Source organism: Emys orbicularis, chromosome 7 (assembly GCF_028017835.1).
Source record: "Emys orbicularis isolate rEmyOrb1 chromosome 7, rEmyOrb1.hap1, whole genome shotgun sequence".
NCBI lineage: Eukaryota > Metazoa > Chordata > Testudines > Emydidae > Emys > Emys orbicularis.
The window spans coordinates 45,719,173-45,745,784 of NC_088689.1; the positions used below are offsets into that span (position 1 = coordinate 45,719,173).

The following is a 26,612-nucleotide window of genomic DNA, read 5'->3' on the forward strand; positions in this document are numbered from 1 at the left end:
ACATCCCAATGAGCAACCAAATATGCTCAACTCTGCCCTTGTAAAAGAACGTTCACAATAACTACAAAGTCTAAATAAACATTATCTATTCATCACATAGTTCTGTCTTAGAATGGTACATAAAAACTGTAATAACTTATTCTTATGTATCCAATGGTTGTAAAATGCCTAGTCTTTCATACTACCTTACACAATCCACAACAATCAAAGATATGTTAACACTTCAAGAGTACTTGTATCATCTATGTAATATAAATTTACAGGGTTTTAGTTGTGATAATCAGTGATTTTCAAGCTTTTTTCATTTGCAGATGGGGTGCTGGAACAATTTTTATAGTGGGGGTGCTGTGAGACATTGAATCAAACTGTAAACCCTGGATATAATGGAAACTACTTCAAGCCAGGGGGTGCAACAGCACCCCTAGTTCCAGCACCTAAGTTTGTGGACCCCTAAAAATTTTTGAATGGAGGTGGAAATCTTAGGTTGAAAACCACTATTCTATGGTAACGACCACCTTTCGCAGACCCCTTAGACACAATCTGCGGACCCCAAGTTGAGAACCACTGTGATAAATCACCCATCTCCACGGTATATAAGCACATCCAAATATCAGTCTTTTACTGATAAAATAGTTCTATGTCAGGGGTCTCAAACTCAAATGACCACGAGGGCCACATGAGGACTAGTACATTGGCCGAGGGCCGCATTACTGACACCTCCCCCTGCCACCCTTGGCCCCGCCCCCACTCCACCCCTTCCATGAGGCCCTGCCCCCATTCCAATCCCTTCCCTGAAATCCCCACCCCAACTCTGCCCGCTTCCTGCCCGCAGGGAGGGCAGGAGGGGTGTGGGGCTCAGGGCAGGGAGTTGGGGTGTGGGCTGCAGGAGGGGTGCGGGGTACAGCAGGGAGTTGGGCTGCAGGAGGGGCTCGGGGGGCGGGCTCCGGCCCGACACGCACCGGTGGCGGGGCAGGCCGCCTGCCTGCCTGTCCCCGCACCACTCCGGGAAGTGGCCGGAACCTGGGGGAGGAGGGGTACAGGGGTCTGTGTGTTGCTGTTGCTTCAGGCACCACCCCCAGCAGCTCCCATTGGCCGGGAACGGGGAACTGCGGCCAATGGGAGCTGCTGGGGGCGCTGCCTGAAGCAAGAGCAACACACAGAGCCCTGTGCCGCCCCTTCCCCATGTTCCAGCTGCTTCCCGGAGCAGCAGGGGGCAGGGCAGGCAGGGAGCCTGCCCTTCCCCCGGTGCGCGTCGGGCTGGAGCCGCTCTAGGTAAACGCTGGGGGGGGGGGGGGGCGCGAGGAGTTTGCAGGCCGCAGAAAACAACCCCGCGGGCCTCATGCAGCCCCCGGGCCGCGTGTTTGAGACCCCTGTTCACACCTAATGAAACAAACATAATGAAACAAATTTACCATATGAACATAGGCTAAACATATCCCAAATCATAAAAATATGTCCACTACATTAAAACAGAAACCCCATTCCTGTCATAGCAAGCCATTAAACATGATGCTAGAATAAATAATATACACATATGCTCAATTACCCACATCTTATGTTAAAAAGGCATATAAGCAGTCCAGGACCCAACAAAATTAGAACACTACCATTGCTTTCAGTGGAAGTTGGTTCAGACCCTGAAATAGCAACATAAATCCAGAGTTGGAGTTGAGACTGTTTGAATGCTGGTGATAGAGAATTTTTTTGTTTGACTACATTATCTGAGTTTCAAGACTAACGTCAGAATTGCTTATGTCAGCAGATCCCAAAGCACGGTCAATGAAGCACTTGCAAGTAGTTTGCAGAAAGCTAGCTAATTAATCACAAGGTGCTGGCTCTCCCCTAGTTTCCAACAGCTTTTGCAAGCCTCCAGGCTATTTGGTTCAATCAAGAGCCCAGACTCATAGAAGCAGTTTGAAACAAGGAGCAGGCAGCATGTCTGTTGCCCTTAGCGGCCAGCGCTCTACACAGTAAAAGAAATACAAGCTACTTTCAGGGACCTGAGTTGTCAGCCACTAGTATGAGAGGGATGTCCGGGGGGAAGAGAACAAGCCCAGCAGGAACTAAGTCCAATGAAGCAAGGGAGAAGGAAACTGAACAGAAAAGGAGCATGTACAAGGGGAGAGGACTGAACAAGATGTAAGTATGTGCCGAAATGCTGGAGCAACTTTTATAGTCGGGGTGCTGAGAGCCATTGAACCAAACTGTAAACCCTGTATATGATAGAAACCACTTCAAGCCAGGAGGTGCAGCAGCACACCGAGATCCAGCACCCAAGAGTATGTGAATGAGGAGGAGACCAGGCAACACAGAAGCTTTTTCAGAGGATCACTGGGCAACAGAGAGGAACAGAAGAGAGGGGGAGAGGGAGGCGGAGAGATAAAAGAAGAGCAGAAGTAGACAGTGACTGAATTTTGAAAAATTCAGTGAATCTCATATTTAAGACATTGAAAATGTATGAACAGTTTCCCACAAAAGCAGTGTCTGTAGTTGTCACAGGGATGTTATGAGATCCTGAAAGGTGGGACATAGTCTCCAAGATAATCTCTCTATTAAAAGGTATTCCACACTTTAAAAAAGTTTGAGATCTGGTTTATATAACTTAAACATTAAAAAGTATGGAAATTACAAGCTTAACAGTAAACTTAGGCTGATCAGCTCTACAGAGTTTGATCCTCCTATAAGTCTATAGGGAAAGCTATAGAGGAAGAAATATTTCATTCATCTACAGAGTATTTATTCATCTACGGAGGAAGTAGTATTTTATTATTATTTACCCCCTTCTAAGGCCTGGTCTACACTTAAACATAGCTGTGTAGGTAAGGGATCTGATTTTTACTGATATAGTTATACCAGCACAAGCCCTAGTCTAGATGCAGTTCCACTGATATAAGCATTCTTTCACTGCTATATCGGTCTACAGAGGGGTGGGATTTGGGGTTTGCTGCTTTCACGATGACAGCAAAGATAAAGTGGCAAAATGTTTAAGTACAGACAAGGCTTAAGTGGCTGCCTACCCCATTCCTCTGCAACCAATCAAAGCTGGCTGGATATATTGAGGGGACTGCCTGATACCACAGCAAGTGTAGTAACCAATACCCCACACACATACATGCTGTTTGTTTTTTTAAAAGAGCGGCAAGAATTCCCTTCCCCCTTACAGCCAGCTACTTTGGACTAACTCTGCATCTCCTCCTCCCCCCACTCCCACTAGTGTAGAATGTGAGAGAGGACTCCAGGGTTAACTTTCTGAGGGCTGGAGGGGTGCGTGAAGATCTCAATTTATCTCCCTTGCTGCAGCTGCTCAGTGGGGGAGGCTCAGACTACTGTTTTGCACTCATGCACACCCCAATCACCACTTCAAGAGAGTTCAGGCTAGATACTCCATCATTTTGCATGGGACCAAGACAGGAAGATTTCAGTGTGTTCCTCTTTGCAAAGATTCTGCTGAGGAAGGAGAGAAAAGCCAAGAGACCCACACCTCTCCCATTTCTTGAAGGCAAACAAGGGAAGAGAATAAGTTTCTAAAAATAAAAGATCATGGAAAAAAGGCTTAAAATGCCCACAGTAGGGGGTAGGGGACAGAAGGTGAAATGCTGCAGGTTTGATGTGGGGAAAGAGTTAAATGGTGGAGGGGAGGGGGGGAATTATTAAATGCTGGGATGGGAAGGAGAACAGAATGAGAAGTGAGGGGTGGGGGAATTCAGGGATGAAATGCTTGGGTGAGGAATATAGAGAGGGAGCAGAGGATTAAATGTTGTGTGGAGAGGAGGTGAGATGATAAAATAGTGGGGGAGGAAGCAGCAAACACAAACAATGGGATGGTCAGTAAAAAGTAATGAACTGGAGTGTAGAAGTGATCTATCTGGGAAAGAGCAAGCCAGAAGTAATTGATATTTCCGAACAGAAGTGGACTTGAATTGTTAGAAGGAGTATGTTGGGACAAGCGGAGAATGGATTGGGGAAGGAGGAACACATCCAAGACTGGACTGTGAAGGACAACAAAGGGCAACACACTCTCATGCAAGAGGAGAGGAATTAGAAATTTCTGCCCCACTAGGACTGCCTACACCCACTTCCTAGGATTGCCAGATGTCCAGTTTTCAACCGGAACGCCAGGTCAAAAAGGGACCCTGGCGTCTCTGGTCAGCACAGCTAACCGGGCTATTAAAAATCCAGTTGACGGGGTTGGCAGGCTCCTTACCTGGCTCCGTGTGGCTCATGGAAGTGGCAACACGTCCCTCTGGCTCCCAGGTGCAAGGGCGGCCAGGGGGGCTCTACATGCTGCCCCCGCCTTATGCACCGGCTCAGCAGCTCCCATTGGCCAGGAACCGCAGCCAATGGGAGCTGCGGGGGCAGCGCCTGCGCGCGGAGGTAGTGTGGCACGTGCACCACGCAGAGCCACCTGGCCACCCCATGCCTAGGAGCCGAGGACCATGTTGCCGCTTCCAGGGAGCCGCCCAAGGTAAGCGCTGCCCAGATCCCAAACCCCCTCCAGCACCCCAACTCCCTGCCCAACCCGGAGTCCCCTCACACCCTGAACCCCTCATTTCTGGCCCCACCCTGGCCCCCAGCCCAGACCTTCCAACACCCTGCCTCAGCCTCCTCCCACACTCCGAACCTCTCAGCTTCACTCTCCAGCCCGGAGCCCCCTCCTGTGCCCCAAACACCTCATCCCCAGCCCCACCCCAGAGCCTGCACCCCCAGCCAGAGCCCTTACCCCCTCCTGTACCCCAACCCCCTGCCCAGCCCGGTAAAAATGAGCAAGTGAGTGAGGGGAGGAGAGAGTGAGCAACAGAGGGAGGGGGAATGGAGTGAGTGGGGGCGGTGCCTCAGAGAAAGGGCAGGGCCTCAGAGATGGGGCAGGGGTGGGGGAAGGGTGTTCAGTTTTGTGCAATTAGAAAGTTGGCAATCCTACCACTTCTTGCTATCAGACCATTAGGAAAGAAACTGGCACATGCTCCTCAAACCACCAGGGCACCTACTAGCAGCCAGTGCCCACACCAAGGGAGGAGCTGGAAAATCCTGCACATTCAGCAAGTGATAGTGATACAGTAGAACCTCAGAGTTATGAGCATCTCAGGAATGGAGGTTGTTCAGAACTCTGAAATGTTCGCAACTCTGAACAAAATGTTATGGTTGTTCTTTCAAAAGTTTACAACTGAATATTGTTTCAAAGCTGTATTAAGTCTTTACTATGCAGAAGAAAAATGCTGCTTTTAACCATCTTAATATTAATGAAACAAGCACAGAAACAGTTTCCTTACCTTGTCAAAAAAAATTTAAACGTTTCCTTTATTTTTTTAGTAGTTTACGTTTAACACAGTATTTGCTTTATTTATTTATTTTGGTCTCTGCTGCTGCCTGATTGCATACTTCCTGTTCCAAATTAGGTGTGTGATTGACCGGTTAGTTCATAACTCTGGTGTTTGTGACCCTGAGGTTCTACTGTCAACAAATGTTTACAAATTCATATTCCTCTGGTTTATTGCCAGATGTCACATATGTAAACATGATTTATAATTATTTCTGTTTAATGATCTGGTGTTATGAGTAAGCACAGATTAGGGAATTTTTTTTATGCATAAGGTTTTATTTTAACCTGACAGTGTTCCTTGCACTGCATTAGTGACTCTCCCTTTTCCAGCAATGAGCTAGAGACAACTCATCCAATGCTGTTCCTTGCATCAGATAAAAGGGTCTCATGGAGAGTGGCATATGGCATGACCTCTCAAGGGCAATTTAATGTAACTTTACATCATCTTAACTTTTGTAGCAGGTAAACAATCTAATTTCAAAATGTTTACACTAACTAGTCAATGTCCAAATATAATGGGTCAATCTAACAAATTGTCAGTTTTAGGACCATGCACAGAGATGTAAAGCTATTCTGCTGACTCACCTGGCAGACAAGACCAGATGGGTCCTATTGTCTCCACTCCAGGAGCAGTAAAGGGCTTGAGCCTGAAGTAGAAGGAACTAGAATGGGAACAGAGGGTCCTGTAGAGAACAATTCTAGAATAGACCACTACAGGTTGAAGCTGGTTTGTTATTTACATTAAAAATAAAGGGGAAAAAGGAATGGTTTAAGTTTGAACTATATCCTTTCCTTGTGTACTATGCTAGGAGCAAATGCCAGATACTTACAATTACAGTCTGCTCTTCTTTAAACTGGTATAAATGTGGAATGATTCCACTGATTTAAATAATGCCCCATATATAAATATAACAATGCTATGAAGCTAACCAAGAGCTAATTCTTCTAGTCCTTACTTAGGCAAAACTCCTATTGAGTTCCATGGGAGTTCTGTTTGAGCAGCAGTTGCTGGATTTGCCCCCAAATCATGGGCAAGCTGTCACAAAGCCATATATTTTTGAATTTACTTTAATTCTTCATATAATATAAATATAAAAAATCCTCCACATACTATTTTCTTTATACTAGAGTATTTTAGAAGTAGTATGTTTGTTTATGACACTCATGTTTTTCTAATAGAATCTTTTAAGAGGAGAAAGAGAAATTGGAAGCATTTAAAAAGATGTAGGTTCTTTAAATGATAGCAGTCTTTTAATGACATCATGAAAGAGAGCAGTGACCCCTCAAAAACACAGCTGCAAGGGAGAAAACAATGTGTACCATTCAGGCAAATAACCAGAAACAATCACAAAGAATGTAAGGACTAGGTTAGGATCCTAATTTTACCATGCTTGGATGCACTAATGAAACAACATTTTGTTTCTGTGTATACATATGTTTTTAAAAGTCAGAGATTTGCATGATGGGGAAAAAATACCTAGGAAACTTTCATATAAACTATCTTTAAAAAATCCAGGTACATAGTATTATGGACCAAATTCAGATTTAAGAACCTAGGAGTTGCCATCCTGGATCAAACCAAAGGTCCATCTCGGTCAATATTTTGTCTCCAATAGTGACCAGCACCAGACGCTTCAGAGGAAGATGTAAGAATTCTGCAGTACATAAAAAAAGCCATACTGGGTCAGACCAAAGGTCCATCTAGCTCAGTATCCTGTCTTCTGACAGTGACCAATGCCAGGAGCCCCAGAGGGAATGAACAGAACAGGTAATCATCAAGTGATCCATCCTTTGTTGCCTATTCCCAGTAAGCAGATGTGGGAAAATCGGCCCTCACATTATATCTCAAGCTAATTTCTAGCAGTTAGCAACTGGCTTAAGCCCCAAAACATGTGGTTTTGATATCCTTTCCAAGACTTTTGTTAGCATTTAGTATCACTCTGGATGTTCTTGTTACTGTTAGCCATATCAATGTCCAATCTCTTTTTAAATCTTGCTAAAGTCTTGGCTTCAACCTAATGTGGCAATGAGTTCCACAGTCTAATTATGTCCGGGAGTAGTGGTAGTGAAGAGTTTTTTCCTTTTTATCAATTTTGAATTTGCTATCTTCTAATTTAATTGACTGTCCCCTTGCTCTTGTGTTCGAGACAGGGAGAACAGAAGCTCTTGATCTGTCTTCTCAGTACCAGTCATTATTATGTCTCCTTTCATTAGTTTCTTTTCCTAAGGTAAACAATCCCAATCCGTTCAGGCTCTCTTCTTATGAGTTTTTCATGCCCCTACCTATACTCGTTACCCTTCTCTGAACCTCTTCTAATTCTGCAATATTCTGTTTGAGATGGGATGACCAGTCCTTCATAGTATTCCAGATGAGGCTTCATCACTGACTTACATGACATCATAATTTCCCCATATTATTCTCCATGAATACACCAGACTTGGTGTAAGCAGCCAAATCCAAATTTGTTCCTAAAATGTCTAATAGTGTAACTGCAGAAATTGGTTCATTAAACTGTTTACAGACTTTACTGTGTGCACAATGAATGAAGCACTGTGGGCAATGTGCACTGATGAACCAATCCTTCTCCCATAAAATCCATGGCAAAAAATAACTTTGGCAGATGCTAGATCAGACACCAAAGTCCTAATCCCGAAATCTGTTCTGCCCAGATGCAAAGGTCTACCACGTGGAGCAGCTTGTAGGATCACATCCTTGGTGAGGCAAGGCTGCTTGATTCCTGGCTCAATCCTCCAAACTGCTGAGCACCTTCAATTCTGCAGGACTTCAATAGGAGATATGGGCACTTAGCATTTTGCAAGATTATGCCCTCAATCCACAATTTACAGTATGCACAGTGAATGAGACTGATAACCACGCTTGTCAATATTTTGAAAATAAGACTATAAAAAGCCTTTCACAATTTTAGCTAAATAGGTATGAATGATAAAAAGGCTGGAAGACATGACAGCCAGTTGGTGCCACAAGAACAAAAAACCCTCTTAAATATTGGCATGAGATCATTTTAAAATGTGTACACTTTGTGTGTATGGCCTGGTGCATTCTCACAAGAGGTGTGCAGCTCTGCCTTATTCCATGTTCAGTACAGTCAACCTTTGCTCCTAATGTTGTGAAATTGTACTAAAAAATGGTACCAACTGCTCTATTGGCCCAAAGTAACTTTTAAAGGCGCATCACTCAAACTGAAAAGTTATTACTAAGATAGTCCAAAGCACTTTTGAATTAACTGTTCCCCTCTAAGACATAAGGTTTTTTACCACACGCTACTTCTGCACTAAAAATATTTAAAGTTTAAATGTTGCATGTGTTTTCACAGAAATTGTTTTTCTGCTTTAAAAAAAAAAAAAAGTGGTTGAACCACTTTAACTAAACCGTAATAAAAAAAATTAACCTTCAGGCAGAGACTAAGCCTGGAAAAATTCAGTCTGAAAGGTGAGTGTTTTGGAAAGTAATAAGTGACTAACAACAGAGCTTAGAATGCAAATGCTTAGACAAACATTCACAGTTGTGAGCAGCACGCCAGCTAAAATAAAACACAATCAATAAAAACTTCAAAATATTATAGATTGAAGGTTTGTGTTTGGTGTGAAGAGCTCTCAAATGTCACAGAATTATTTTGTACACCTCACTTTTCATTTCATTCTTTGATTACCTGCTTTACATGATCAGTCCATCCTTATAGACCCAAAATATGGTCTATCTCCTGCCTGAGAAGGACTAGACATGATTCCCTTCAGGTCACATCAACGCTACTCCTCAGCTGCATAGAGAGACAGCTGCTGTTGCCTTTAGGGCTAACTAGGCTATTTCTCCAGGTCTGTCCAAATAGAGAAGTAAACTGATTTTGATTGACTTCAATGGGAGCATAAGGAGCGCGGCACCTAACAGGCTTGGATTCACAGAAGAATTCCTAAAGCCAGAATAAATCTTAGCTTAAAAAAAAAAGTTACTGAAATCAACCAGTGATATCTGTTATTTAGAAGTCTTCATTTTTATATAAATTTTGTTAAGTTTAATTTCTCCGTTGGCTTTGAAATTTAAAAAGACACAAATCTACAAGTCATTCTTTTAACCAGTGTTTTTACTAAAAGCATTTTAGATGCGTCATATTACAAGGGCATATTTGTCCAGTTTGACAATTTCCTAATTTTATATTAAGATTTTTAAAATTGGAGACATTAGGCCAAATTTATTCCTGGTATAACACCATTGACAAGTTTGTTTACACAGCCTGATTCTTGTAGCTCCACGTGCATGGTGACATCAGCGTGCTCATGCCCTGCTCTGGATGCCTACATGCACACTTCCTTCTACTCCTTAAAGGAATAGTATCTCATTAAGTTGAGCAGCTGTTATGTAGCCAGAGATACAAGTGATGTAATACATTTAAACACCACCACAGATTATGTCAATTTGTAACTAGTCAAATTTATCCCTAGTGTAACTCCACTGATTTCTGCTATGTTACACCAGGGATGAATCAGGCCCATTTTTAATAGCATGTCTTTTTGAGATAGTAGAGATGTAAATTATAAGTATGTTAACCTCTGCCCCCTCCCAAACAAGCCACCTGGCCCCAATCAATTCCTCTCAGACAAGCCACCTGGCCCCAATCAATTTTATCCAGTAAACTACTCTACTCCCTCCAAATTACCTGAAGACCAACAGACCCACAGTAAACTGTCTGTACCAGATGTCTCCCGAGTATTGACAAACCATCATCAATTTAAACCTCCGGACTCCTACCAATTCACCCAGTCCCCAACCAATCTGCCTCAGTTTATTTCTCCAGGTGAGAACTCAGCAGCCCCTCCTCAAGGCCAGCAACAAACTTGTGAGGGAAGGCCCAGTCTTCCTCCTTTTCTACTAGCAAAACACCCTTCTATGGGAGATATTTTTGGTACTCCCCCACAACTGTTTGTGAGCAGCAGCAATAGGAACTACTTTCTTGTGACTCACAATTATGTGTGGCAGGAGGGCCTATTCCCCTACTGACCCTCCATCTCAGCATGTATTCTAAGTGTCTCAATGTGAGGGGCCTCACTGGCCACATAAGCAAATGGCTGGCTCACTATGCTCATGTTTTTAGGAGTCTCTGGAACCAGCCCTACAGGCAAGTTGCTATCCTTCTCCAGTTGCCTGTATTGTGATGGGCTCTTAAAATGAGAGGCCTTGTTGAGCACAAGGGGAAAGGACTTGCCCTTTCTAGTGAGTGCTATGGGATGTGTTATTGCAGTGTAAAATACTTGCCAGCTCCCAAAACAAGTAGCTGGCCCTACTCCTACTCAAGGCAAACCTGGGGATTTATTTTTGCAAGAGGTAGAAAAGTAGTCAGAGGTGGTCCCAGGCTACTATTGTAAATCTTCTCATGCAGAGAGGAGCCAAACAATGGGTCAAATTAGGCTTTCACTTACAGTGATGTAAATCAAGAGAGACTCCATACAGATCCATGGAGTTACACTGCTGTAAATCTAAATGAACAGACCAGAATTTGCCCCAGGGCTTTTAAAGAGAAAGACAGAAAAGACAAAAAAAAAAAAAAAAAAGATTTACTTAGATTAAAACCTCCAAACCCACGTTAAAGGCAACCTCCAAAGGATGCTGTATGGCCGTTCCTTTCTTTTTAAAAGGCACACTAGAGCCCAAACTCCTGGTCAGTGTCCCTTTAATTGTTCCCTGCCCTTCCATGGAGGTTTAAGGCAGCTTTGCTTGCCTGGCGGGTTTTTCCAGGCAGGCTCTAGCTAGCTGCTGTAGCGCAAACAAGGCAGCAGCACAGGCAGAGCCCGGACTGTCTCAGTCGCTTAGCCAACAAACTGTCTTTGATTTAAATACACGCCAATATTTATCCACCCCCCCCCCCAAACGTCCATGCAGAGCTCTACCACCCCGTAAGAGAACTGCCTAGACAGCTTACCGACTAGTTGTAAGTTTTACGAGCTGCTTGCCTGGGTGTCCCTGATTGCACTTTCCACGTCTCTCCTAGGGAGGCTGCAGCTAAACTTTGCAACTATCGAAGAAGTCGTTACTATACTTTAACCAAACCACCAAAGCGGACATGAAACAGGCTCCATGCATTAAAGGGGGCTTCGCCGCCGACTCGGGCGCGTTAACGGCTCCGGGAATTGATTCCAAATACATACCAAGGCTGTTGCATTGTCAGTAGGATACTAACAGGAAAGGGCGATCCGTGCGTGGCTGGGCGAGCCACAGCTGGAGAGGAGCAAGTGGAGTTCCATGGCTCGTGCGGCGCGGCGTGTCCCTCCAAGCAGCCAGCTCGGAGAGCAAAATAAGCCCCGTGCGGAATATGGATACCCAGTGGCACTGGGGAGTAAAATATGCGGCTCTCCGCGGACGGCTAGCCTCTCCCCAGGCCAGACCCTCTGGGAGGGAGGCTCGGCTATGCTCTCGCTGGACCTACCCCTGCTAGTAGAAAGCAAAACGCGAGCTGGATCCCCCTAGCTGGAGTGGGATTCCTTGCCCTGGCCTCTTTAGGCAGGAGACTGCCCTTTCCCTCTCTCATAACAGGAGACTGCCTGAAGGAGAAATTAGCTGAGAATACCATGTGCAGCGCAAATGCTCCCATAATACAAGAGATGCCTTCAATAAAAGCGAAATTGCCCAATTCTTTACAGAATCATTAGGAGGAGAGATGGAAAAGACCTATTTGGTTCTATTTGGTCCCTCCTGGGACCACTGCAGGTTTGTCCCCTGGACTTTGTTTTCTAACCAGAAGTTTGCCGTCAGCGTATAGGGGCTTTAACCTAAAAACAGACACTGAAAATAATTTTAGACCCAATGTTTTGGCTTTAGGTTTTAAAAAACGTGCGAAACAAATTATTCTATTAATTATGGAGTGACCGGTCATGGTTTCATAATTAAAGTTCATCACCTCTTAGTAGGTGATGCCCAATGTGCCTGTACAAATCATTAATTTATTAGATCCGGGGGTTCAATGTTGGGTTGGTATTCACGATGGTGTGATTGTTGGTTTTAAAACATTGCCCTATTATTTTTAATTCAAACAAGGAGGGAATGTGCACATGCCTATGAAATATGCATCTGTGTGTACATGGCCTATAGTAGAACCAGCATCATAATGACACACTCATCCATAGGTGCTCAATTAGTCACTCATAGAGAAAGAGAAGCTGCTACCGTTCCCTCCCCATCCAAAGGAGGATACGCAAATATGCCGAGGGAGTTGGAAGAAAAATAAAAGCTCCTGTTGCGTCCCCACCCCCAACAGAGAAAAATAAGAAGCTTCTCTGGTAGTCCCACTCTCCCCATAAATCCCATATGCCTCCGTGTTATTCTTCACTGCACACTTTCCTCTACAGCCAGTGCAGAGAAAACTAAAACCAAGGTTAGCTTACAAAACAACATACCCAACAAGCTGGTTACATCAAAGTGGGGTGCAGCCCTGCTCACTTTTCAATCAACAATACTAGGACTTTGCTACTCCTTAGTTGAATGTACTCGTGCAGCGTGGACATGATCCCCTCACACAAAGAAGTTAGACCCTGTACTTAACAGCATGCCGGCTGCTATATTAAAGACTGCTTTAAATCTAGTCACATCAACAGCCTCTACATTCCCCCAGGTAGTGCTCCTTCTGATATAAGGCAGGAAGTTGCTAGTAGAGTCAAGCACACAAGGCAATGCACAGATCCAACACATCCACTATATGATATAACTTGGACACTATGTCGACTGAAGTCACAACAAAGTTTTCTTACCATGGTTAGACCCCTGACATTGTCAACCAAACAAGAGTTCAGTTATGGCAAACAAGAGTAGAGAACAACCCTGTATGTAGCCTGAGTGCTCCACCTCTCACTAGTTGAACATCTACCACCCAGTGCAGACCAGCCCTGGACCATATAAAACGTCTTAATCAACTCCTCACTGGAGTTAGCCAGTCTGTTAATAAAAAATTCATGGCCCATGGCCTGTCCATGACTTATACTACAAATACCTGTGATTAAATCTTGCTGGAAGTGTGTGGGGGGCCACTGCTCGGGGGGGCGTCGGGGGGGTCCGTTGCTGGGGGAGAGCGGGGGAGGGCGCTGCTGCGGGGGCCACCTGGGGGCAGCGGCACCAACTGCCGGTGGCAGAGGACCGCGGCTGCTCAGGGACTGCTGCCAGGGGCCCTGCTCCAGCCGGCCACCCGGGGACTGCTGCTGGGGGCCACCAGAGCAGCAGCTGGTGTGGCTGTCCCCAGGGCCGCTTCAGCAGCGGCTCATGTGGGTGTCCCAGGGGCCACCTGAGCAGCTGGCCCCGGAGCCAGCTGCTTGGGCAGGCCTGGGGTCAGCCACACTGGCCCCTGCAGAAGTCACAGAGGTCACAGAAAGTCACGGAATCCGTGACTTCCACAACCCTCGTGACAGACACGGAGCCCTACACATGTGCATAGATGTAATAAGAGGCAGTATGAGGACACAACAAGAAGACTCTCCTCATGCCTCTCTCCACCCAGGAGAAGAAACTTCAGACAAAACTGCCCACTACTTCCCAGAGACAAAAGGAGCAAGAAAGTGTGACTGGAAGTAAGAGCAAAGTCAGCCCTCCCAAGTCCTTCACAGTCAGTCCTGAAGGAAGACTGATGCCATGTTTACACAAGAGTCACTATAAAGGGATAGCTACAGTGCTGCAAATGCTTCCTACAGCGATGGAAGGAGTTTTTCATCACTGTAAATAATCCACCTTTCCAAGTCTGCACTGCAGGTTAATTGTCAACTTAACTTTTAAGTGTACATCAGACCTTAAAATATTCCTGTTATTGCCTCAAACATTTTGTCAAACTGGAAAGTGTGCCACTCTCTTTAATGTGTCTCTAAATTGGGGAAATGGTCTAGTTCTGTTGCTTGCCTGAAAACTGCTCCTGCGATGGTAGCAGGGCTAGGAAATACCCAATTTGGGCCAATATGCCAAACTGATACTTCTCTGATGATACTATCTTGTTCTCCAGAATCTCAGACCTGGTTTACACTTAGAAGTTAGACTGACATAGCTACAGCAGTCAGGGATTCACACACCTTAATGCTGTAGCTATGCCAACCTAACCCCCCAGTATAGACACAGCTAGGTCAACAGACAAATTCTTCTGACAACATAGCTACCACTTATCAGAGGTGGATTACCTACAGTGGTGGAAAAACCCCTTCCATTGCTGTAGGATGTGTCTTCATCACCTTAGTATGTACAGTAGACATGGCCTCAGTTTTCATTGAATAACGAACAGTAAGTCTCTAGCTGTTTCAAAGTTTCTTAAAAATGTGAACCAACCCATGCAAAGTTGAGTCTGCCAAGAGCCTGGCATGACAGCTCTGAGAAGTCTGAACTGTCCCATTCACCTCGGTTAGGTGTTAACACACATGCCCAGTGATGATTTTAAATTACAACATTATTATTTAATTCCTCGTGTAAGAAAAGAAAGGGAGGATCATAGATCTACAAATTTTACTGACACATCTAATTTTGGTGCCACAAGTAGGTGGCACTTGATAGATACCACCACTGATCTCTCCCCACCTAATCAAGATGGAGCAAAGCTCAAGGAATCTACCAGAGCCCAAGGACATAGTTCAGCCTCACTGAGGGAGAGCCAAGCTCAAATAGGGCAGGAGAGCCAAGCAGCACACACTATCATATTTTGAATAGCTGTGGCTATTTTTGTTGATTCACACAGGTGGAGATTATTTTGTAGGTGGAGTTTGGAAGATGCCACCCCCCCCACCACCCAATTTGATCCTTCTAGAAAGACTGTTCTTGTGGAGAAGTAGACCCCAGGACCTCCTTCATTGCAAAAATTGTTCTTGCTAAGGGAAGAAAGAGAGCCTTGAGCTGCTTCAGAGGGTAAGTCTACACTGCAACATAAGCCCAGGATTAGTGGGAGTCAAGTCCACAGACCCTGGGTTGTAAGACCAGGGCTTGAGCATCCACATTCATTGGTGACCCTAGGTTTACAATTTCTGGACTCAGACCCCAAACCTGGGACACCAACATCCACACAGCAGTACACTGACTCAAGTCAAACCACCATATTCCAAACTTCCCAGTGCCTTCCCAGCTGTGGCCGCTCTAGACCCTGGTTTGTTGTGCACTGTGGAACAACCTGACTGTACTACCATACGTTACAGGAAGTTGTCACAATCCACAAAGTTCCCAATGCATCCTGCTGACCTGTCTTTTGGGTCTACATGGTCTCGGCAACCGCAGCCAGCAACATGGAGGAGTAACCATTTGAAGATCTTCTTTTGCTTGTGTTTTTGTTCCTGTTTCAGCAAACAGGCAGAGTATCCATGAGACACTGGTGGACATTCTGGTGGCATTTTCTGACCTATCAAAGACTCCTGATGGAGAAGGAGGAGGAGGATTACAGACATGGAAGATTTGAACTGGCTGATGTTCCATGTGACTCTTGGTATCGCCACTCTGTAGACCAGCCTTTCTGGAGCAGGGCAACAAGCACAGACTTGTGGGATCACATTGTCATGCAGACTTCAGATGACCAGCAGTGGGTACAGAACTTTTGCATGAAGAAAGCCACATTTCTGGAGCTTTGTGAGCAGCTTACCCCCATCCTCCAGTGTCAGGACACACAAATAGTGGCTGCCATGTAGGTCAAGAAGGAAGTCTATAATTGTTTGGAAGCTGGCTACCCCAGACTGCTACAAATCCATTGCTAGCCAGTTAAACGTTGGAAAGTCAACTTGGGAGATATCATAGCTACCACTGTGTAATGATTTGGGTGATTTACCCAAAAGTGGTGGGCATAAACAATATCCCTGAAGTAATTGCTGATTTATGGATGTCAATGTGGACTGCACTGGAAGAGTTAATGATGCCAGGGTTTTCTGATTATCAAAAGTCGACATTCATGGACAGGCTGGGACACTATTGCCACTAACTGCCATTGTCATAAATGGAGTTACTGTCTGGGGGATCCCACGTACCCTCTTTTGCCTGGCAAAAAAATGTTTAATTACACTCTCAGCTTGTGCAGTATGGTGGCTGAATGTGTGTTCAGCTGATTGAAATCCTGTTGGTGCTGTCTGCAGACCCATTTGGATTCCTATGTCATCAATGCTGTCTGCATTATTGTGGCTTCCTGTTTTCTTCAACAATCTTTGCAAAGCCCATGGTGAGCCATTTGACTCTGAATGGACCTATGACAGTAATAGATTGTTGAACCAGTACACTCAACCAGAAAGTGCACTTATCACAGCTGCGCAGGAGGCACTTGGGCAATACAGATCAGGGACACTCTGTGTAGACCAATTATAGATTTGCATGGACCAATGGAAAAGGGGGAATAGAACGTTTATAAATGTGCTTGTACAATATTTACAGTAACTGAGGCACTGCCACATCATATAAAAAATGGGGGAGGGAGCTAGAGACTTCCTTGACTGCCAGGGCCGGTGCAAGGAAGTTTCGCCTAGGGCGCGAAACTTCCACCTTGCGCCCCCCCCCCCAGCCCTGCGGCAGCTCCCCGCCCCCCCCACCTTGAGGCGCTCCCCCCCGCGGCAGCTCCCCCCCCTGCCCTGAGGCGCCCCCCCCACGACAGCTCCCCCCCGTCCCCGGGGAGCCGTGCGGCAGCTCCCCACCCCAGCTCACCTCTGCTCCGCCTCCTCCCCAAGCACGCTGCCCCCGTTCTAATTCTCCTCCCCTCCCAGGCTTGCGGCGCCAAACAACTGATTGGCACCACAAGCCTGGGAGGCGGGAGAAGTGGAGCAGCCGCTGCGCTGGGAGAGGGAGTCTGAGCCGCACATGTCAGTGCGCCGCCGGCAGCCCAGCCCAGGAATGCTGTAAAAAAAAATTGGGGGCACCGCTTTTTGGCGCCCCCAAATCTTGGCACCCTAGGCAACCGCCTAGTTTGCCTTAATGGTAGCACCGGCCCTGTTGACTGCCATACATTGTACTTGTGAACAATATAACTGCTTATGAAATGAGGGTGATGGGGATTGATTCCCATGCATTGTACTTGTGAATGAGATGACTGCTTATGCAATGGGGAGAGGGATGTGTGGCAAGAATTGTGGATTTACATTATGGCGTATGGCTTGAGGTAGATAAAAGTATTAAGAAATAGTGATTGGATTCAACTTACCAGTTGTCCCTTATCGTGTGTTTATCTTTATTATTTGAAATACACTTTATATGATGTGATGCACTAATGGTAATAACATTTCTTAGTAAAATAAAAGTCTTTAGTTATGAACATGAATTAGAAAAAAATATATAAAACCATTGCCAGCCCGCCATTAGCATACCAAAACACCAGTAATAAACTAACAACAAAACCAGTAATAAAACAAAGTGCATAAACCAAACATTGAACAGTGAAACCAGTGCCAACAAATAAACCCCTACTATTGCATGTCCCATACCACCCCTTTCCCGTCTTTCCACATTTAGAATGCACTTGGTGCTGTTGCGAAGGGGTGGAGGCATTCCGGGGGTACCTGTCTGCAGAAGAGTGAAAGTATGTAGGGAGTAAGGGGTCAGCACAGGGGTGGAGGTATGCAGCAGAGGTGAAGGACTGCATGGGGCAGATTTACCCTGTCCAGCTGCTATTGAGTCCCACTTGTCTGGGCCACCCAACCATGGAAATGTCCAAAACGTTCCTGGTCTGCAGCACATGGTACTGTGAAGGGGACTCAGCATGTAGTTTGGGTGCAGCAGTAGTCTGTAGTCTGGTGGCCATAAGCGTCGGCAGCCTCTTGAACAGGTCTTTCTGCTGGATGCTATCATCCTCCCTCAGCCAGTGTTCCTGCTCCAGAAACTGAGCTGCAAGTCTCTCCTTGTGCACTGAAATTCTCTCCTCTTGCTCTGCAGCTTGGTTGTGCCTTCCCTCTTGTCGTGAACCCTTCTCCCTCTGGTACTCCACCTGCTTGTTGGCCCTGTCCAGAATGTCCTCCATGAAAAAGCATCTGATTGGACTGGTCTGTCACAATTCTGCATCCCAGGGACCTGCTTCAGTGGGCCTGCACTGCTGAGTTGGAAGAGGCTGAAGGGAGTAAAAGCAGAAATCAAACAATGCATTATTATTTCAGTGCTTCAAAACAGGTTCTGGGTATCTATAGGTAAGAGTGCCTTATGGAATCTCAAGGCCAAAAAATTATATTTTGTAAAACTGAGCTTCAGTATATTCTGAGAGGATCACCTGAGCTCCAAGAAGCAGAATAAACTCAAATCAGTTAATCACAGTGAAAAAAATACACAAACAATGGAAAATTACAATTTACTATTGCTTTTTGTTTCAAAATTGCAGACCTGCTGGCCCTTTGAGTGGGGAGGAGAGCCGTGGCTTAGTATATAAGCCTTCTCTGTACTTTTAGGCATTCCACATTCTCGAGGACATAACGATTGTAGGGGTTCCAGAATGGCAAAGGGAGATTTTATTCCAAGCTGTCAGTGCCAAGCCAGCTGTGTATGCCACAAAGGTTTTCAAACTTATGGTGACAGGGAAGCATATTTATGAGTAGAGTGGGCTGGTGACTTAGAGGAGGGCCTGGGAAATATGCCCTTCCCTGAAATTTTACTACCTACCTGGATATCTTACTATGGGAAAAGTTTGCGGCTATCAGCACCCAGTATTGAGTCTAAATTTGTGGGGGAATCAACATAAGAATGGCCATACTGGGTCAGACCAATGGTACCTCTACTCCAGTATCCTGTTTTCTGACAGTGGCCAATGCCAGGTGCTTCAGAGGGAATGAACAGAACAGGGCAATAATTGTGTGATCCAGCCCTTGTCGTCTAGTTCCAGTATCTGGCAGTCAGAGGCTCAGGGACATTCAAAGCATGGGATTGCATCCCTGATCATCTTGGCTAATAGCCATTGATAGACTTATCCTCCATGGACTTATCTAATAACCCAGTTATACTTTTGGCCTTCACAACATCCCCTGGCAACGAGTTCCAGAGATTGCTGTGCATTGTGTGAAGAAGTACTTCCTTTTGTTTGTTTTAAACCTGCTGCCTATTAATTGAATTGGATGGCCCCTAGTTCTTGTGTTATGTGAAGGGGTAAATAACACTTCCTTATTAACGTACTCCACTCCATTCATAATTTTATAGACCTCTATCATATCCCCCCTTAGTAGTCTCTTTTCCAAGGTGAACACTGACAGTCTTTTTAATCTCTCCTCATATGGAAGATGTTCCATACCCCTAATCAATTTTGTTGCTCTTCTCTTTCCACTTCTAATATATCTTTTTTGAAATGGGGTGACCAGATCTGCACATAGTATTCAAGGTATGGGCATACCATGGATTTATATAGTGGCACTATAGCTACTGTTTTATCATCTGTCCCTTTCCTAATGGTTCCTAACACTCTGTTAGCTTTTTTGACTGCTGCAGCATATTGAACAGATGTTTTCAGAGAACGATTCACAATGTCTCCAAGATCTCTTCCTTGAGTGGAAAAAGTTAATTTAGACCCCATCATTTTGTATGCATAGGTGGGATTATGTTTTCTAATGTACATTACTTTGCATTTATCAATACTGAATTTCATCTGCCATTTTGTTGCCCAATCACCCAGTTTTGTCAGACCCCTTTGTAACTCTTTTGCAGTCTGCTTTGGATTCAACTATCTTGAGTAATTTTGTATTGTCTCCAAACTTTGACACCTCACTGTTTATCTTTTTCTACATCATTTATTAATAAATTGAACAGCACTCGTCTCAGTACAGATCCCTGGGGGACATCACTATTTACCTCTCTCCATTCTAAAAACTGAACATTCATTCCTACCCTTTGTTTCCCATCTTTTAACTAGAAACTGATCCATGAGAGGACCTTCTCTCTTCTCCCATGACTGCTTACTTTTCTTAAGAGCCTTTAGAGAGGGAGCTTGTCAAAGGATTTTTGAAAGTCCATGTACAATATATCCACTGGATCACCCTTGTCCACATGTTTGTTGACCCCCCTCAAAGAATTCTAATAGATTGGTGAGGCATGATTTCCTTTTGCAAAGCTGTGTTGACTCTTCCCCAACAAATCATGTTCATCTATGTATCTGATTATTCTCTTCTTCACTGTACTTTCAACCAATTTCCCTAGTACTGAAGTTATGCTTACCGGCCTATAATTGCCAGGATTGCCTCTGGAGCCTTTTTTGAAAATTAGCATCATATTAGCTTCAGTCATCTGGTACAGAAGCTGATTTAAGTGACAGATTTCATAGCACAGTTAGCAGTTCTGAAGGAACTCAAATATGAAATTGCAGTACTCTTGGGTGAATAACACCTGATCCTGGTAACTTATTACTGTTTAATATATCAATTTGTTCCAAAACCTCCTCTATTGACACGTCACTCTGGGACAGTTCTTCAGATCTCTCACCTAAAAAGAATAACTCAGGTGTGAGAATCTCCCTCACATCCTCTGCAGTGAAGACTGATGCAAAGAATTATTTTTGCTTTTCTACAATGGCTTTGTCTTCCTTGAGTGTTCCTTCAGCATCTCTATCATCCAGTAGCCAGACAAACTGATTGTTACGCTTCCTGCTTCTGATGTACTTAAAAAAAATTTGCTGTTAGTTTTTGAGTCTTTGGCTACTTGCCTCTAACTGCCTCTTTTACTCTGTTGGTTAGCCATGGTGGCATTTTTGGGGGTCATCTTACTGTTGTTTTTCTTAATGTGGGGTATACATTTAATTTGAACCTGTATTATTGTGTTTTTTAAAAGTTTCCATGAAGCTTGCAGGCATTTCACTTTGGTAACTGTTGCTTTTAATTTCCATTTAACTAGCTTCCTCATTTTTGTGTAGTTCCCCTTCTTGAAGTTAAATGCCACTATTAACTGTGATGAGCTTCTTTGGTATTTTCCCCCCTACAAGGATGATAAATTTAATTACATTATGGTAGCTATTACCAAGTGATTCAGCTATATTCACCTCTTGCACCAGATCCTGTGCTCCACTTAGGACTAAATCAAGAACTACCTCTCCCCTTGCGGGTTCCAGGACTAGCTGCTCCAAGAAGCAGGATGATGCTTTAGTGTCCGTGTGGATGATTGCCTCCCTACTGCTTCTGATACAGGCTGAATGCATCTAACCAGGGACTACAGGCAAACACACACAGACTCGCAAAGAAATACACAGCCATCTCCTCCACCCCCTGTCATATTTCTGGACTGCATACAATCCCTAACCGGCTGACGATACCTCAGACACTGATTTTGTCACTCATAGACTACATTTAACCTATCCCCCCATTCCCACCTTCAACAGTTTTCTATTTACAGGTAGCTTGTAATGTTGTGGCATGCCCACTTTGTATGGAGCAGCATACTAAAAGGGAAGACAATATAAGGTTCTTACTTTTAACACCCCTGCACATCTCTATAAAAATGTGTGACTTTCAAGGAAAAATTTAATTTTAAACGCTTGTTTCACTGTTTGAACTTCCTGAACTACATTCTGAATTCTACATGGTGGTGGTGGTGGTGGGATGACGCCAAGGTGCTGGTATGCAATCTGCCATAAGCAGATATATGCTGCTGCCTGCAGTTTGTAATAAATTTTACATTGGGTCATAAACTGGAAATCCCTCCCCATTCCTATATTAATAACAACAAACATGGGATAAGAAACTTACCAGGCTGAGCGGCTTTTTCTGCCTTGTGTTTCTGCTGCCAGTTGTGCAGCGGGCTGCTCCTCCCCAGAGGCATCAAAATCCTCTTCTGACTAGGGAGCCAGATTGTGCTGTAACTGCTCTGGTGTCAAGGCACTTCAGGGACAAGACTGAGCACAGTTCCCAGCACTGGTCAAACTCCTTGTAAAAGAGGCAGCATGATAGCAAGTTCACAAAGGTGCGGTTCTCATCCCTGGCTTTCCAGTAGTTGTTCTTGAGCTGCTTAATTAGCTCCTTGCACTGGTCACCGATCCGGTGAATCCCCAACGCTGCCAGCTTCTTTGCTGTTTCCTGGAACTCATGCTAAAGTCAAACTGTTTGCTTGTCTCACACTAGATGAACCAAAATCTGGTTGTGCTCCTGTGACCAGCTAGCAACCACATGGCAAAGGTCTTCTTTGTGTCGATCACCATTACATACAAAGGAAAAGATTCATTCTGCTTGTAGCTCAATGATCAGAATAAAATGGAAGGGTTAAATGCTGAGCAGCTGTATTTGAACCAGAGATGTGACTTCCAGTTCCTAGGAGTCAATTGGCCAGTCTTGGGATAGAAAGGACAACATCCCATGGGACTGCATTGATGATCTCCCAGGAGTAGACTCTAGTCTGTGGGCCTGGGCCCAAGCTGCATCCACACTGCAGAATAATGGAGTTTGGGCCTGAGTTCTCACAGGGCCCAGGCTTGAGCCACCCCCGCACCCCGCAGGGGACTGGGGCCCATAGACGTGGACTCAATGGGTGCTCCAGGGCTGGAGCACCCACAGAGAAAAATTAGAGGGTACTTAGCACCCACTGGCTGCCAAGCTCCCCTCCCTCCCCTCCACTCCCACCTGCCGCCAGCCTCCACCGATCAACTCCTCCCCCTCCCTCCCAGTGCCTCCTGCACTCTACGGAACAGCTGTTCAGAGGTGTGCAGGAGATGCTGGGAGGGAAGGAGGGTGGGAGTGAGGATGGGGCACACTCGGGGGAGGAGGTGGGAAGAGGTGGGGTAGGGGTGGGAAGAGGTGGGGTGGGGCTTTGGGGAAAGGGTGGAGTGGGGGCAGGGCCGGAGTGGAGTGGGGGCGGGAAGATGGGGGGCAGGGGTGAGGTTTTGGAGAAGGGGTGGAGTGGGGGCAGAGCCTAGGGCTGAGCAGGAGTTGAGCACCCCCGGGGAAAATTAGAAGCCAGAGTCTGTGCTGGAGCCCAGGCCCAAGTCAGACGGAATTGTCTGAGAATGGAAGTTGGGTTTGGGCTTACATTGCAGTGTAGACATACTCTTAGGAGATGGTAGATGATTTAAGGTGAAGATAGCATTGCTCATGATTAGAGCTGCAGATGTGTCAAGGTAGGAAAAATGTCACAGATGCTGTGATTTTCCCATTTGTCTGTGACTTGTTTTTGTATCCATAACTTACCCTGCATTGGTGGCTCCTGTCTCATGGGCCTGAGCCTAGCTCCCTGCTCTGGGTGTTGTGACCTGGTGCATGGGGTTGCAGCACCGCTCAGGTCTGGCCCATGGGGATGGAGAGGCAGCTGGGAAAATTTGAATGAGTTTCACTGTGACCTTGTGCACCAGGTCGCAGGGCCACTCACTCTGATTTGTCCCATCAGACCTTTCCCATGATGACTAAGAGGCAGGTCAGCCAAATTTGAGCTGTGCTGTGACCCCAAGCACCAGGTCACAATGCCCAGAGTGAGGAGCTCTGCCTGGCGGGACAGAAGTTGCTGCAACAGGTTGAGTTCTGGGCAGGCTTGCTCTTCAGCTCCTTCCCCCCCGCCTACCAACCATTTGTCACATTTTTGTATCCAAAATCACAAAACATGTGACTTGTACTAAATTTACTGTGACCGCTCTGTGACTTTTTTTATTAAAAAATGCTGCGATAAATCTGCAACCTTACTCATGTGATTAGGGCCCTACCAAATTCATGGCCATGAAAAGCGCATCACGAACTGTGAAATCTTGTCTCCCACCATGAAATCTGGTCTTTTGTGTGTTTACCCTACACTATACAGATTTAATGGGGGAGACCAGTGTTTCTTCAGTTGGGGGTCCTGACCCAAAAGGGAATTGCAAGGTTATTTTAGGGGAATTGTGGTATTGCCACCCTTACTTCTGTGCTGCCTTCAGACCTGGGTGGCCAGAGAGCAGTGACTGTTGACTGGGTGCCCAGCTCTGAAGGCAGCGTCCCACCAGCAGCATTGCCACCCTTAATTCTGCGCTGCTGCCTTCAGAGCTGGGCAGCCAGAGAGTGGCGGCTGCTGAGTGAGGGTTCCGCTCTGCATACCATGCGGTGCTGCTGGCGGCGGTTCTGCCTTCAAAGCTGGGCTCCTGGCCAGAAGCTGTCGCTTTCCAGCTGCCCAGCTCTGAAGGCAACGCTGCTGCCTGCAGCAGTGCAGAAGTAAAGAGTACTAAGAAGAAGCAGTACCACAACCCCTTCCCCCCACAACTCCTTTTTGGGTCAGGACCCCTACAATTACAACACTGTGAAATTTCAGATTTGAGTAGCTGAAATAATGAAATTTACTATTTTTAAATTCCTATGACCGTGAAATTGACCAAAATGGATTGTGAATTTGTTAGGGACCTACTCAAGATACCCTGGGGGAAAGAGTCAAGAGGTTCTTGGATGAGCACAGTATAAATATATAGAAGAATGCTGGGATTATGGAATGGGGGCATGAGATAAGAGAATGTTTATTGGGATAAAATGGGAATTAAGTGAAAGTTTCTTAGGGTCTTGAAGACTGGATAGAATAAAAGTTGAATGACTTGGAGGTAAGTGTTGAGGGGAGGACTGTAGGAGATGGAGGTATGCTGGGTGAGAGGTAAATTTGGGTTTATAATATAGTTTTTTAGGTGTGTTGGGAACAATTTGTAGAAGCAGGGTAATATGCATTTTTTGGAGACGGAAGCAAATTTTTTTGAGAAAGAAGTAGTTTGTGGTCAGGAAGGCCACTGCTAGGATTCTCCTGAGGGAAACAAAACAAGCGATGAGGAGCTTTCATAAGAGATCCTTATGCATGAGTGGAGAAATTGAAGGGTCAGAATATATTGGAGGAAGGGGAAGTGAAGGAGAGGATCAGCTGCTGTCTGAACATGGGGCAATGGGAGATTGAAATTATTACACATATAAGAGAAAACCTGAACATAAACATAAAATCTTCTTTCACTCACAATGTGGACATATAACAGGGAAGAAATGTATAGTAGCAGAGAGATAATTTTGTCTGTCTCTAATTTCTAATATTTCTCTATGATTTTATGAACAGCACTAAGTAAATAAACTTATTTTTAAACTGACAATATCATTTTAATGAAAGGAATAACATACACTCAAATATACCTGGGCAGCAAAGGTACATAAGGAGCAGTGCAACTAATGTAAATAATTTAAAAAAGGAGTTAAGAGAGGTATTAGAGTGAAGTCTTGTATTACATAAGTTTGGTTCAATACCCTGACCACAACACTGGTTGCTAGAACTCTGGAGTTCTAATCCTGGCTTTGACAATGATTTTCTCAGAGAGGAAAATAACTTAAATTCTCTTGTTTCTGGAGATGATAATATTTACCCACCTCAGAAGGTATTAACTATTAATTAGGTAAAGTTTGGAGAGCATTTTGAACATGAAAAATTCTAACTATTAATATTGTTAATACTGCTAACTGAAGAGAGGGAACACACCTAAACAGATGAGCTAATTGTCTTAAGTCTCTAATTTATTCATACTTCTTGCAATATGTACTGGAATGTTGTTCATTTGTGTTTCTCTTGGAAGGGGCAGTGTGTCCTGTAGCAAAGAAATGCACTGAATCTGAAGAAATGAGTAGGGATCTTGAGGTTCAGGAATTGTTTGGCAGCAGCAATTCTATGATGATGTACCGTAGTCCTTTGCCAGTTTTATAGACACCGCTAGAAAATGTGAAATTGTGCCATTTATAACGTACTTTTCATCTGAGGGACTCAAAGCACTTTTCAATTTATGATTTACAATACTCCTGGGAGGTAGCTAAGTACTATTTTACCCATCCTATAAATGGATAAAAACAGGTACAAGGGGTTAACAGTACAGAGTGAGGCTCCAATTTTCTAAACTAATCCATAAAAGCAGACCTTTGTCCCTATGCAGAGCCCCGTTTACTTGAATGGTATTGTGTGGGAGGCAGGGGTCTGTTCAGATGGCTCTTATTGCAGGTTCAGAGTCCAAGTCAGAGGTAGACCATGGAAGAGAAATCTTTAGTCTTGACTCCGTGTAACGCTTTAAAAACTTGATTTGTACACACTCCTTCCTGCCATTAAAACCTTAAATATTTTGAACTTTTATATAAAAATGCATTAAAACAATAGGGTTTGCAGACAGTTTAAAAGGTTATTCAGGCAGCTTGGCCCAGATGAGAGGGACTAGACCCTGGGTCTCTGACCTTCCAGTTGGCTTCCTGAACCATCAGACTATAGCACACTCTCTTTCTACCACTCGTCCCAAAACTCTTTAATTATTTATACAAATTGAACTAGTTTCAACAGCAGAGACTGAAGATACTCCACTTTAGAATATCTCATAGCCCAGTGGTGAGGGCCCTCTCCTGAGAGATATGGAAGGTCCCTGTTCAAAATCTTTTCTCCCCCTCAGGCAGAGGAATTGCA

General features: G+C 44.9%; 1 protein-coding gene across 1 annotated transcript in view; it reads right to left on the reverse strand.

Annotated features, from left to right (window-relative positions):
* The window catches only part of TET1 (tet methylcytosine dioxygenase 1), a 121,696-nt gene extending 110,007 nt beyond the window's left edge, over window positions 1-11,689 (reverse strand). Inside the window, exon 1 of the mRNA XM_065408621.1 lies at window positions 11,477-11,689. The gene's annotated coding sequence lies outside the window, so the exon portion shown is untranslated. The remainder of the gene's footprint in view (window positions 1-11,476) is intronic.
* Between the last annotated feature and the right edge of the window lie 14,923 nt (window positions 11,690-26,612).